This window comes from Ochotona princeps, chromosome 4, assembly GCF_030435755.1.
Source record: "Ochotona princeps isolate mOchPri1 chromosome 4, mOchPri1.hap1, whole genome shotgun sequence".
NCBI classification, from domain to species: Eukaryota; Metazoa; Chordata; class Mammalia; order Lagomorpha; family Ochotonidae; genus Ochotona; species Ochotona princeps.
The window spans coordinates 27,139,246-27,152,777 of NC_080835.1; positions in this window are offsets into that span (position 1 = coordinate 27,139,246).

The window sequence follows — 13,532 nt, forward strand, 5'->3', positions numbered from 1 at the left end:
ATGGAGGAGCCTGGGCAACTCCTCTGGCAGGACACAGACCCAGCAGGTAGGCGCAAGAAGCATGATAGGAAACAGCTCAGAACAGGCCATGGAAAGATCCCCACTGGCATACATTTGACATGGGTTGGTTGGGGCAGACCAGGCTGAATCAGTTCGTGTCATTTGCTGGCAAATCTGAGCACCAGAACAGAGTGTGGGTCGAGCTGGGTTTGGTCGCAACAAAAACCAGTGCACAATATGGAATGCCAAGGTGAGGTTGCCTGTACTGGATGTGACCACAGCACCCAACCAGCACATGTGAGAACCAGGAAGGGAGGGGGCAGAGCAGGCAGGTGTAATAAGGGGTGGTTCCCTTGCTGGATAGCTATTCCTACTGGAGAGCATGAGCTGGAATGGGGGCAGACCAAACTAAGCAGGGTTATAACACCCATGTGTCTCAGGGAAAAAGCCAGGCTGGGCTGATTATTCCTACTGGTGCAAGCATAGATAGAGTGGATGAGGGTTGTTTGGGCTTAGCCGCAGCATCAGCTGGCAGAAGCTGGCACTGGGGGCTAAGTTAAACCACAGAACCACCTGGAGAGTGCACAATCTGGGAGTGAGAAAGACCTGGGAGGGAAATAGTGGGCTCCTCCCTCTTGGGTTACTACTCCGACGGGAGGGCACAAAAACTAGGACGGGGCCTGGGCTGGCTAGAAAGAGAGGCACTCAACAACATCTGTGAAGGCTGTATAGTTGAGCTGGTTAGATGGAACTAGGCTTTAACACCCATCGACACATATGAGAGCCAAATGAGTTGTGGGACAGACTGGACTAGTCTTCTGCACAGACTGGCAAATCGGGATAGGGGGCGTGCCTGGTGGGGGTTATTGTGGGTCGCTCTGACTAAGCGGCTGCTCCCACTGGTTTATGTGAGGGCTGAGTATGTGCTGGGCAGAACCAGGCTGGACTGCAACACCCATTGGTTCCAGTGGAAGTCGGGGCTGAAAACAGAACCAACCCAGCAATTCCAACCACCAGCTGATCAGGGCGATGGATTGTGCTGGGCCCTGGGCTTGCTAGAACACACAAGAATCTGGTCTGGGAATACCTCAAAGTTTCTTTGGGGATCTCTCCAATGGAAATGCCGGACTCAGAACCCTAACCAAGAAAAGACAGAAGACAGAACAAGGCAATCAACCACCTCAGGTATATGTTGGCTGCGAAATACTGGGCAAATGGAGACTCTATGATGGACTATGTCAATCAGTGGATTCTTCAACGACCTCATCATGTTTGGAGTGGCGAGACTGGCAGCGATTCATAACTGGTGAACTATCAAAACCACTTAAGCAAGTATCTCAGAGCATGCGCCACATCCGGGACCTTGGGTGGGTGGGCAACTGGGTGGGGCTTCTCCCTTAAAATCCCCCTTTAGTCAGATACATGAAGGAAACAGTATGGAAATAATAGTCTTACCCACTTCCCTATAGCCCTTGAACCTTTTTACCGTAATTAACTATGTAAAGATTGTCAAAACTACAATAAAAAAAATAATTAATGGGAAAAAAAGGAAAGAAAAAGTTCATTAAGGGGCCTGGTGGCATGGCCTAGCAGCTAAAGTCTTTGCCTCGAACACACCGGGATCCCATATGGACACTGGTTCTAATCCCGGCAGCCCCATTTCCCATCCAGCTTCCTGCTCGTGGCCTGGGAAGGCAGTTGAGGACGGCCCAAGTCCTTGGGACCCTGAACCCATGTGGGAGAACTAGAAATAGCTCCTGGCTCCTGGCTTCGGATTGGTGCAGCATCGGCCATTCCGGCCACTTGGGGAGTGAATATCGGACAGAAGATATTTCTCTTTCTCTCTCCTCCTTCTCTCTTTTAAAGATTTATTTATTTTTATTGCAAAGTTGTATATACAGAGAGGAGAGACAGAGAGGAAGATCTTCCTTCCGATGATTCATTCCCCAAGTGACCACAAAGACTGGAGCTTAGCCAAAATGAAACCAGGAGCTCTTCTGGGTCTCCCACGTGGATACAGGGTCCCAAAGCTTTGGGCCATCCTCGACTGCTTTCCCAGGTCACAAGCAGGGAGCTGGATGGGAAATAGAGCTTCTGGGATTAGAACCGGTGCCCATATGGGATCCTGGCACGTTCAGGGAAGAACTTTAGCTGCTAGACCACGCCTCCGGGTCCTAAATATATAAATCTTTTTTTTTTTTTAAGATTTTATTATTATTGGAAAGCGGATATATACAGAGAGGAGGAGAGACAGAGAGGAAGATCTTCTGTCCGATGATTCACTCCCCAAGTGACCACAATGGGCCGGTGCGCGCCAATCCGAAGCCGGGAACCAGGAACCTCTTCCGGGTCTCCCACACGGGTGCAGGGTCCCAAAGCTTTGGGCCGTTCTCAACTGCCTTCCCAGGCCACAAGCAGGGAGCTGGCTGGGAAGTGGAGCTGCCGGGATTAGAACCGGCGCCCATATGGGATCCCGGGGCGTTCAAGGCGAGGACTTTAGCCGCTAGGCCATGACACTGGGCCCAATAAATAGATCTTAAAAAAAAAAAAGTTCACTTAAAGCATCATAAACCAAGTGAGCACCATTCGATAGGCCTGACCTGGCAGGCACCGTGTATCCTCTCCCTGTTTCCTACTGTGGAGAAAGCAATGGAGTAAGAAAACTCTGCCTCTTCGGAAGCCACAGGCTCATCTAGCGATCTCTTCTGAAAGATGGTGATAAAATAAACTCTGCCCAGTGAGCAGAGCTTCAGAAGGACACAGCTGTCCATTTCGGATGCAGGGCATGTGGTCTGAACTGTGGATACAGAGGCACTGATAAATGGCTTACCTGAACAAAGAACTTGCAAGAAGCAACATTAGCTGATGAAATACCAGGAGGTTTGGAAAAGAAGCACCATTTAAGTAGGACTTGGAAAAAATGGGGTTTGACCTGATTATGATGTGTGGGGCTTTTGTTTTATTTTGGTTTTGGATTTATTTATTTTGATTGGAAAGGCAGAGAAGGAGAGACAAAGAGAAAACCCTTTCATCTGCAGGTTCACTCCCCAAATATCCGCAACAGCCAGAGCTGACCTGGTCTGAAGTCAGGGACTTTTTCCAGTTCTTCCTCGTGGGTACAGCGACCCAAGAGTTTGGGCCATTCTCTATTGCTTTCTCAGGCCACAAGTAGGGAGCTGGAATGGAAGTGACGCAAGCAGAACATGAACCAGTGCCCATACAGGATTCCAATAGAGCCTGGGAATCAGCCAGTTGAGCCATTGCTCTGGCCAATCATCATGTTTTTAATTTTGTGCAGCTTTTATTTCCCTGATGAGGTTACAAGGAATTGAGACTTCATTCTGTAAATGGTGACAGTTCTCATCAACATAACTGATATGTGTTGAACATGCAGTCCTACTCAGATGTGCTAGGTTCTGTGGTAAGACCTGCTAGTGGATTGTTGCATCTAATCCTCGTAATATCCTTAAGATGTGGGTAATGATTATTAGTAATCCTGTTTTACAGGAAATTGAAGATTAATGAATTTAAGTAACTTTCAAAACATCACATAAGCTACTAAAGACAATAATGAGAGAAGAGCTACAAACCAGTTCTGTCTCACTCTGTAACCCAAGGCATGGGAAGGAGCTGCTGCCAGTTTTCTCCACTGAAGAGCGATTGTATTTTTCTTTCCCATTAAGAAGTATTTTGTGGATACTTCAATAAGACTGTGCTAATTCCTCAGGCATCATTCTTTCATCTCTGTGTTAGTTCTTGTGGTTGTTGCAATAAATGGCTCCGAATGAGGTGGCTGCAAACAACAGAAATGAATCGGCTCACAATGCTAGAGTCGAGAAAACTGAAATAAAGGAGTTAGTAGGGTCATGCTCTGGGGAAACTCTTACCCTGCCCCCCAGCTGACTGATTGCTTGCTCTGTGTTTGCATTGCCTTTTCTGTGTGCGGATGTTGGAAGGACATTTGCCACTGGATTTAGGATGCACACAGATAACTCAAAATGCTCTATCATCTGGAGCATTTGCAAATGCATTTTTTTTTCCAAGTAAGCTCATACTCACCTGTTCTAGAGACTAGGACATCCAGAACTCTTTTGGCGGGCCATCAATCATTTCACTATAGCAACCAGTGATGCTATTTTCATGAACCAATGACTAAGTAGTTACTAAATAGTGATTTTTCAATTTCCCTCATTCCTTCTATAATCAATAATGATCACCCTTCAATGAAAAGAAATTTTTCCTTATTCCCATTTATTTTTTTAATTTCTTGTTTTTTTAAAAAGATTTATTTATTTTTATTGGAAACGCAGATATGCAGAGAGAAGGAGAGACAGAAAGGAAGATCTTCCATCCGATGAGTCACTACCCAAGGGACCATAACTGCCAGAGCTGTGCCAATCCAAAGCCGGGAACCAGGAGCCAGGAGCTTCTTCCAGGTCGCCCATGTGGTTGCAGGATGCTAAGGCTTTGGGCCGTCCTCAACTGCTTTCCCAAGCCACCAGCAGGGAGCTGGATGGGAAGTGGAGCTGCCGGTATTAGAACCGGCGCCCATATGGGATCCTGGTGTGTGCAAGGTGAGGACTTTAGAGCTAGGCCACCACACTGGGCCCTATTTTTTAATTTATTTAAAAATTTTTTTTAATTTTTTAATTTTTAAATTTCTAATGTTATATTTTTAAATATTATTTATATAGTTGAGAGGATTGTATGCCCAAGTGGGACTCCAATCAAGGTGGGCAGGGTCATGGTACAGAGGAAGGTGAGTGGGATAATTGTTTCTATTTTTTTTGAAGTAAAGGGTCAAGCTAGGGAAAGCCGGTGTGGGATGGAACTGCAGGCAGCCTCTGGGCATGGCTGGTGTGGTACCTCCAGGGAGGAGGGTCATTACTCGCTGCCAAACTACATCAGTACCCTGGGATGGGAGATGGTCATTTGATGCTGCCCTAAAGACCCCAATTTGGGAAAGAATGTTCTGAAGGTGTTACTTGAGTAGTTTTGATAATTCTAAGACATTGTCAGCTTCATTGCACCAGGGTTGAGAAACTCTTTCCAAGGCCTATTGTTGGCCAAGTCCACCTCAGTGTATCCACAGACCCAGAATCTTGCTGCATAGCTTTGCCACAACTATCCAAACTGTTCTGCTTTCCCTCCTTTGATGAGGCATTTGATACCCTCTACTGGTAAAGGAGCTGGCTGTTAATGTGCAGGCTGTCCTCTGCATAGGCATCAGTAACCTAACCGAGGAAGTCTAGCCCCAATACATGCACTCCAAGGTCAGACCACATATCTTGTGGTTTTCCCTGGGGCCACAGTCTGAGTCTAAGAATGAATATGGGGAGTCCCCCCAAAAACCTCCCCTGGGAGACCCCACACTTGACTCTTGTGTGTGCCAGCTAGTGCAGGGTCAGATGCTGTCACGTGCACCAGCCCATGCACATACAGCTGGTAGATGCAGCTGCCTGGTCAGTTTCGTCCCCAGCCTCACTTCTCATGGGAACCCACAGGTGGTGGTGTGACCTAGCCCAACCCAACCAACATAGGCCCGGTCTTCATGCACATCAGAAAGTGAACTGCTTAGTTGGGGTGACACCCAAAATCTCCACCAGGAGCAAAATTCCCAGCCCTAGATTTTGTGCATGCCAGCATGTGCTGAGACCTACCCTAGCCTCTCTGACATCCTATCTTGGTCTCATACATATGCAAGAGAGCTGTAGCTTCATTCATTCAACCCAACCATTCCTGGACCCAGGCCAAACCTAATCCAACAGGTGCGATCACACCACCACCTGTGGGTTCCCATGATAGAATAACCCTCCTCACTCTTTTCTATTCTGTTTCTATTTTCTGTTTCTGTTTCTTTATTTGAAAGACAGAGTCATACAGTGGGGGAAAAAAGATCTTCCTTCTGCTAGTTTACTCCCCAAGTGACTGCAGCGGCTGAACCATCATTTACTGCTTTCCATGGTGCTCATTAGCAGGAAGCAGGATTAGAAGCAACACAGCGAGATTTAAACAGGTGCTGTGACATGAAAAACTGACATCTTAAGTGGTGACTCGATGGCTACTCCACATGCCTGCCCCTTTAAGTTACATTAAATAGTATTTCACAGTTGAAAACTGCAATATACTCATATGGAAAGAAGGACCATATGTAAGGCATTTGGCCTAGGAGCTTCACAAGATAGGGGTTTGTGGTAGACAGACCCTAAGGTGACCCCCAGTGATCTCTCACTCCTGATATTCATGCTTTTGTGGAATCTGCTCCCACTGAGTGTGGACACAACCTATAGCCTGTTTCTAACCAGTAGAATATAGCAAAGGTGATGGGATGTCACTACTGTGATCACATTATGCAAAAACTCCATCTTTCTCTAGCAGACATACTTCAGTGATTTCTCTGATGGTTTGAAGTAAAGGGTCAAGCTAGGGAAAGCCGGTGTGGGATGGAACTGCAGGCAGCCTCTGGGCATGGCTGGTGTGTTACCTCCAGCTTCAGTCCTAACTGTGCAATATTCTGCCAGCAGTCTGGGAGAACCTGACATGGATTACCCCACAGGACAGCTTTCAGATGAGGACACATAGTCTGGTCATCACCTTGATTGCATTCTCATGAAATCCTTCCGACAAGACTCTTTACTCACAGAAAGTGTGGAATGTGGGTGGTTTGAGACTGCTGAACTTGTGGGAGTTTGTTACGCAGCCATGGGAAACTAGCGTAGCAATTTGTCCAGGACAAATTTGTACCATCTCACTTACAGATGGTTCTGAAAATTGAAAGTCACAGAAGTAGAATGAACCATGGTTATTAAGAATTGGGGGTTTGGGGTGACGTTAGGCAAAGGATACAAAATTTCAGTCAGATGGAGAATAAGTACAAGACATTTATTGTACAGCATGGTAACTATTATAAATAACAATGTATTACATACATTAAAAATCACTAGGCAAGGGGTTGACTTTGTGGCGTAGCTCCTGCCTCTAATGTCAGCATGCTTCGTGAGTGCCCGTGTGTGTTCTGACTTCTCCCCTTCAGATCCAGCTCCCTGGCCCAAACAATACATGACGTTGAGCATGTTTTACTGTGCTTATTTGTCATCTGTACAACTTCCTTGGTGAAATGTCTGTGCATGTCCTTTGCCCATTTTGAATTGATTTGTGTTTTAATTGTGCAGTTTTAAGAATCCTTTGTATACTTTAGACGACAGTCCGTTTATCAAATGTGACTCAAAAATAGTTTCTCCTAATCTATGATTTGTCTGTATATTCTCTTGCTAAAAATTTTTAAGAGGCATTGGGCCCAGTGGCGTGGCCTAGCGGCTAAAGTCCTCGCCTTGAAAGCCCCGGGATCCCATATGGGCACCGGTTCTAATCCCAGCAGCTCCACTTCCCATCCAGCTCCCTGCTTGTGGCCTGGGAAAGCAGTCGAGGACGGCCCAAAGCCTTGGGATCCTGCACCTGCGTGGGAGACCCGGAAGAGGTTCCAGGTTCCCGGCTTCGGATCGGCGCAGCACCGGCCGTTGCGGCTCACTTGGGGAGTGAATCATCAGATGGAAGATCTTCCCCTCTGTCTCTCCTCCTCTCTGTATTATCTGACTTTGTAATGAAAATAAATAAATCTTTTAAAAAATAATAATCAAATCTTAAAAAAAAAGAAAAAAATCAGGTTTTCAAATAAAATAGATAAAATAGTGAATCTTGAAAAAGAGAAACATCAAATAGCAACTTTTTACACAGAAGTCAACACTGATTATTGCATACTAGTTGATTCACGTAGATTCATTCAGATCATGTTAAATTTTGGAGAAACCTAGATAAGTTATGTAAAAATATTAACACTTAATGCCTCTTAAAAAATTTGTTTTTTATTTAAAGATTTATTCATTTTTCATTACAAAGTCAGATATACACAGTGGAGGAGAGACAGAGAGGAAGATCTTCCGTCCGATGATTCACTCCCCAAGTGAGCCGCAACGGCCGGTGCTGCGCCGATCCGAAGCCGGGAACCTGGAACCTCTTCCGGGTCTCCCACACAGGTGCAGGGTCCCAAGGCCTTGGGCCGTCCTCGACTGCTTTCCCAGGCCACACGCAGGGAGCTGGATGGGAAGTGGAGCTTCCGGGACTAGAACCGGCGCCCATATGGGATCCTGGGGCATTCAAGGCAAAGACTTTAGCTGCTAGGCCATGCCGCTGGGCCCAAGATTTGATTATTTTTATTGGAAAGTTAGATCAGATTTAAAGAGAGAAGGAGAGACAGAGAGGAAGATCTTCCATCTGCTGGTTCACTCCTCAACTGGCCACAATGGCTACAGTTGAGACAACCTGAAGCCAGGAGCCAGGAGCTTCTTCTGGGTCTCCCAGGTGTGTGCAGGGTCCCAAGACTTTGGGCCATTCTCTGCTGCTTTGCAGGAAGCTGGATGGGAAGTGGAGCAGCCAGGACTAGAAGTGGTGCCCATATGGGATGCTGGTGCTCCAGGGGAGGGGTTTAGCATACTATGTCACTGCTCAGGCCCCTGATGAATTTCTATTAATGTGGTAATACTATGCTATCCCTATAACTTAGTACACTAGTACTATGTTTTCTTCTATGTTTTCAATTATGTTTAGCTATGGGCCATAGAAATAAGGTTAATTTTAAGGAGTAATATGCTATGTTTGCCTTAAATGAATTAAAACCATATTGAAAAAAACAACACCTACACAAGAGCAACTAATTGTTTAAATAAAATGTTAGACCTACTGGGTGAGAAATATGTAGTTACATCATATTATAAATGTCATTGGGAAAACATGCAATGTCTTGCTCCGATTTAATTCATAGAATTGCACTTGTCATTATGTGTCATGAAGAAAAAGAATGTTTAATTAAAGCAAGCAAGCAATAATTACTTAGGATAAAGTTTATTTATATGTATAAAAAGTTTATATATTTAGAAACCCATTTTAAAAACAATTAGGCTTTTAGAAAATATACATATGAAAATGGTTGTTTTTCCTAAATAATGAAAATACTGATATGCTTCTGTTGGATTACCTTAAATTTCTAAATCATTAGGGAAACATTTTTAAATAAAATGAGGTTGGCAGAAACGCTCAATACAAAATATTGAAGTGATCAATGCATGTCATGCGATGCGTATTACAAAGGGACAACATAGGTAGGATCTGTAAAAAAAATCTAATTTCGAAAAATAACAAAAATGTTAGACATTTCTCTAATAGTATAAGTGCCACATTTAACATTCAAATCACACCAATAACCAACAAAATCTAATTCACATTAAATTAAAACATAAACAACATGAAAGCGAAGTTTTATTAAGCACTAACATATGGTTTAGCATTAAGGAAAATTCTATACACATATCTGAAAAAGAGAAAAAAGTTGATTGGAATTTTAGAAGTTAATGGAGGGGCCCGGCGGCGTGGCCTAGCGGCTAAAGTCCTCACCTTGAAAGCCCCGGGATCCCATATGGGCGCCGGTTCTAATCCCGGCAGCTCCACTTCCCATCCAGCTCCCTGCTTGTGGCCTGGGAAAGCAGTTGAGGACGGCCCAAAGCTTTGGGACACTGCACCCGCATGGGAGACCCGGAAGAGGTTCCAGGTTCCCGGCATCGGATCGGCGCGCATCGGCCCGTTGCGGCTCACTTGGGGAGTGAATCATCGGACGGAAGATCTTCCTCTCTGTCTCTCCTCCTCTGTGTATATCTGGCTGTAATAAAATGAATAAATCTTTAAAAAAAAAAAAAAAAAAAAAAAAAAAGAAGTTAATGGAGGACAGTTTATTGCTGTAGTGGGAACCCGTGTTACTGCTACAGGCCATTTAGATATTTTACAACATTATTCGCAGACCATGCAAAATTAGTAACTTAAAAATTGATCTGCCAAAGATTTATTGAATTTTTTAAAGATTTATTTATTTTTTTATTGGAAAGGCAGATATACAGACAGGAGGAGAGACAGAGAGGAAGATCCTCCGTCCGATGATTTACTCCCCAAGTGGCCGCAATGGCTGGAGCTGAGCCAATCTGAAGCCAGGAGACTCCTCTGGGTCTCCCACATGGATACAGGGTCCCAAGGCTTTGGGCTGTCCTTGACTGCATTCCCAGGCTACAGGCAGGGAGCTGGCTGGGAAACAGGGCTGCTGGGATTAGAAGCGGCGCCCATATGGGATCCCGGTGCATTCAAGGCGAGGACTTTAACCACTATACTATTGTGCCAGGCCCTGATTTACTGAATTTTGAATCTCACCTGTAGTTGCTTGATCATCAGCAGACCGGATGATTTTGCAGGTCTTACAGACCACACTGTGGGCTGAACATTCTCCACCTGGCTCCCCCCCTTTTTTTTAAGATTTATTTTATTTTTATTGCAAAGGCGGATACACAGAGAGAAAGAGAGACAGACAGCAAGATTTTCCATCTACTGGCTCACTCCCCACGTGGTCACAGCAGCTGGAGCTGAGTTGATCCAGAGCCTCTCCTGAGTCTCCCACATGGGCGCAGGGTCCCAAGGCTTTGGGCCATCCTCTGTTGCTTTCCCAGACCACAGCAGGGAGCTGGATGGGAATTGGAGCAGCCAGGACATGCATCAGCACCCATATGGCACCCCAGTGCTTGCATAGCAAAGATTTAGCCACTAGGGCATCAAGCTGGACCCCCCACCTTGTCTTACAGTTTTTAATTGTTCTGAGTTTTCCATTCTGAGATGCAAAGCTTGCAGAGACAAGTTTATGCTCTCTTTCTTTTTTTCATTGTTCACAAGAGATTTTTCTACATAGAATTATCTATTATAGTGAAGGTATTGTGTATAATCACAATGTACTGTTAAATGCAACTATTTTACACTTATATTCCATTCATTTCCTAACTGATCTAATTATATAGAAATATAAAACTACAGGTTGGTGGTTAATGGTTTAACTAATCACAAGCCAAGGCAAGAAGCGCAAACAAAACACATAGTTCAAACAAAGCTCCTAACACATAAAAGGAGTATGTAGCAGTAATTTGGTATTAAGATATTTTTCTTTCATTGATTAATAATGAGCTTATCACATTTTCTATATTTAGTGTCATGAGCTCCAGACTGGATGCTTTATAAATGCCAGTGATTTAATAATATTGATAAGCTCCAGATTCATTCAAGTTTACACTAAATCGTGGCAGATGACCGATCATCTGTGGCAGAGTGAGATAATACAGGTTCTGCAGCCAGCTTTATGGATTTGTGGAAGGAAATGGAATTAAGTGACTGCACCGAGTGTTTAAAACGGGAATTCAGTAAAAGGCACATACACACTGTGCTTTTCTATTGATCCTCGGAGTTTCTCACATTTGGGTAAGAACACGTATAGATGAGCAGAAGCACATGTATGTGTACATGAAATATACCTGCACATTTTCTATCACAGACTTAGAATTGAGTAACAAGATCCCTGGATTTGATAATTTAAGGCAGAGTAATTTTCATAGGCACAATACGCACAAGAAAAATTTTCTGTTTTTTCTTTTTTTGTTGTTTCTTTTTGTTTTGCAAGAAAATTTTTCATAGACACAGATGGACAAGGAAAATGTGCTCAATCATTTTAAACCCAGTTCTCACCAACCTGTTATATTTTGGGCAAGGTGGTTTTCTCTGTCCTAATCTAATTATTACAAGGTAGGCAAAATAGAGTTTACTCGTAATCTTCTAAAGAGAATCAATGCACGTGCTTATGTAAAGATATGAGGAGTAGCAGCTTTTTATAGGTATTGTGGGTGGCTCTAAAAGAACCCAGCTTTTCCAAATTAAATCTCAGTGTTGGGCCCGGCATGATAGCATAGTGGTTAAAGTCCTCGCCTTGCACGTGCCGGGATCCCAAATGGTTGCCGGTTCTAATTCCAGCAGCCCTGCTTCCCAGCCAGCTCCCTGCTTGTGGCCTGGGAAAGCAATCGAGGACGGCCCAAAGCCTTGGGATCCTGCACCTGCATGGGAGACCCGGAAGAGCTCCTGGCTTCAGATTGGCTCAGCTCCAGCCATTGCGGCCACTTGGGGAGTGAATCATCGGACGAAAGATCTTCTTCTCTGTCTCTCCTCCTCTAAGTATATCTGACTTTCCAATAAAAATAAATAAATCTTAAAAAAAAAATCTCAGTGTTGCTAGATGATGTACTGGGAACAACCAAAGGCTCAGAGTCTGAACAGACAGTGTTAATGACAGATAAAAAACAATGAGTGTCCATCTGCTGGTTCACTCCCCAAATATCTAAAGGGACTGGGACTAGGCTAAGTTGAAGCTGTGAACTGAGTTCAAGTCTCCCACGTGGGTGGCAGGAACCCAATCATCTGAGCCATTACCACTGCCTCCAAGGGTCTGTGTTAGCAGGTAGCTGGAGTCAGGAGCCAGAGCCAGGTTCCAAACCCAGGACTCCCATATGGGACGTGGATGTCTTAACTGGAATCTTCATTGGCAGGTGAACTAGTTTATATACTTTATATACGTTTACTTTGGAAGGAATTACCAAATGCATGTGGGTTTGTGGTTTCATTTCTGTAAAAATTATAAAATGAAACAACATTTTGTAAGTGATCCCTAATAAAAGAAAATGCAATGCCTGGTGAGAACAACAGAATTTTCTAGTTTAATTTTTAGGAGCTTTTTATTTCTTGAGCTCCTATAACGAGGAAACAAATTTATACATACATACATACATACCTACATACATACTTGTCTATATAGATTTGTGAACACATACTCCAGAGGTTGATAGCTTATGCTGTGCTAACTTGTTAAGGAAAAACTAGTCATAAATATGATTAGAAAAACTAGCAAAGTATGGTTTAAAATGACTACAAATGGTGTTTTTTTTTTTTTTTTCTGTTCAGAAATATTAAGAGATCCAAGGGATTTTTGGTAACTTTCATCAATATAATTTAAATAGCAGAAAAACACATTGCTTTTTCTAGATGCTCAGTTCAACGAATTTTATAAATAGTCATACTTAATTATATACAAGGTATTTTAAAAAAAATTTAAAAATTTAAAAAAATGGGAAACACAGTTAGGAAAAAACTATATGTGGACTTCAAATTAGATTACTTGAGCCAAAACAAGCTTATATTTTAATTTCATTTTCCTTGAACTTCTGAAGGATCCTCAGTATATGTAGATAATATAGCCATGCAGATTGAGCATTGAAGATACACTCATCAGTAATGTGGCAAGAATATAAAGTGCTAGTCACTTCTAGACTGGAGGACTGTTATTTGTTCACTAGCACAACAGCCCTTGCATATATTTGCCATTGTAAGCCTGTACTCTTTGAAGACCCACCTTCACATCAAAACAGCACGTTTCAGAAAAAGAAAATTACTGATTCTACCCCTCATAGTAAAACATGACTGATGGTAAAGGTTCAGAAAAAAAGTCTGTAAACTACAGTGAGTGCCATGTCATAACCTAAAACATAAGCAAGTGATTATATTAAGGCCACAGTTTCACAGTGAAATGTCAAATTCTGTAAAGTATTTTCAACCAAAAGGAAATCCTAATA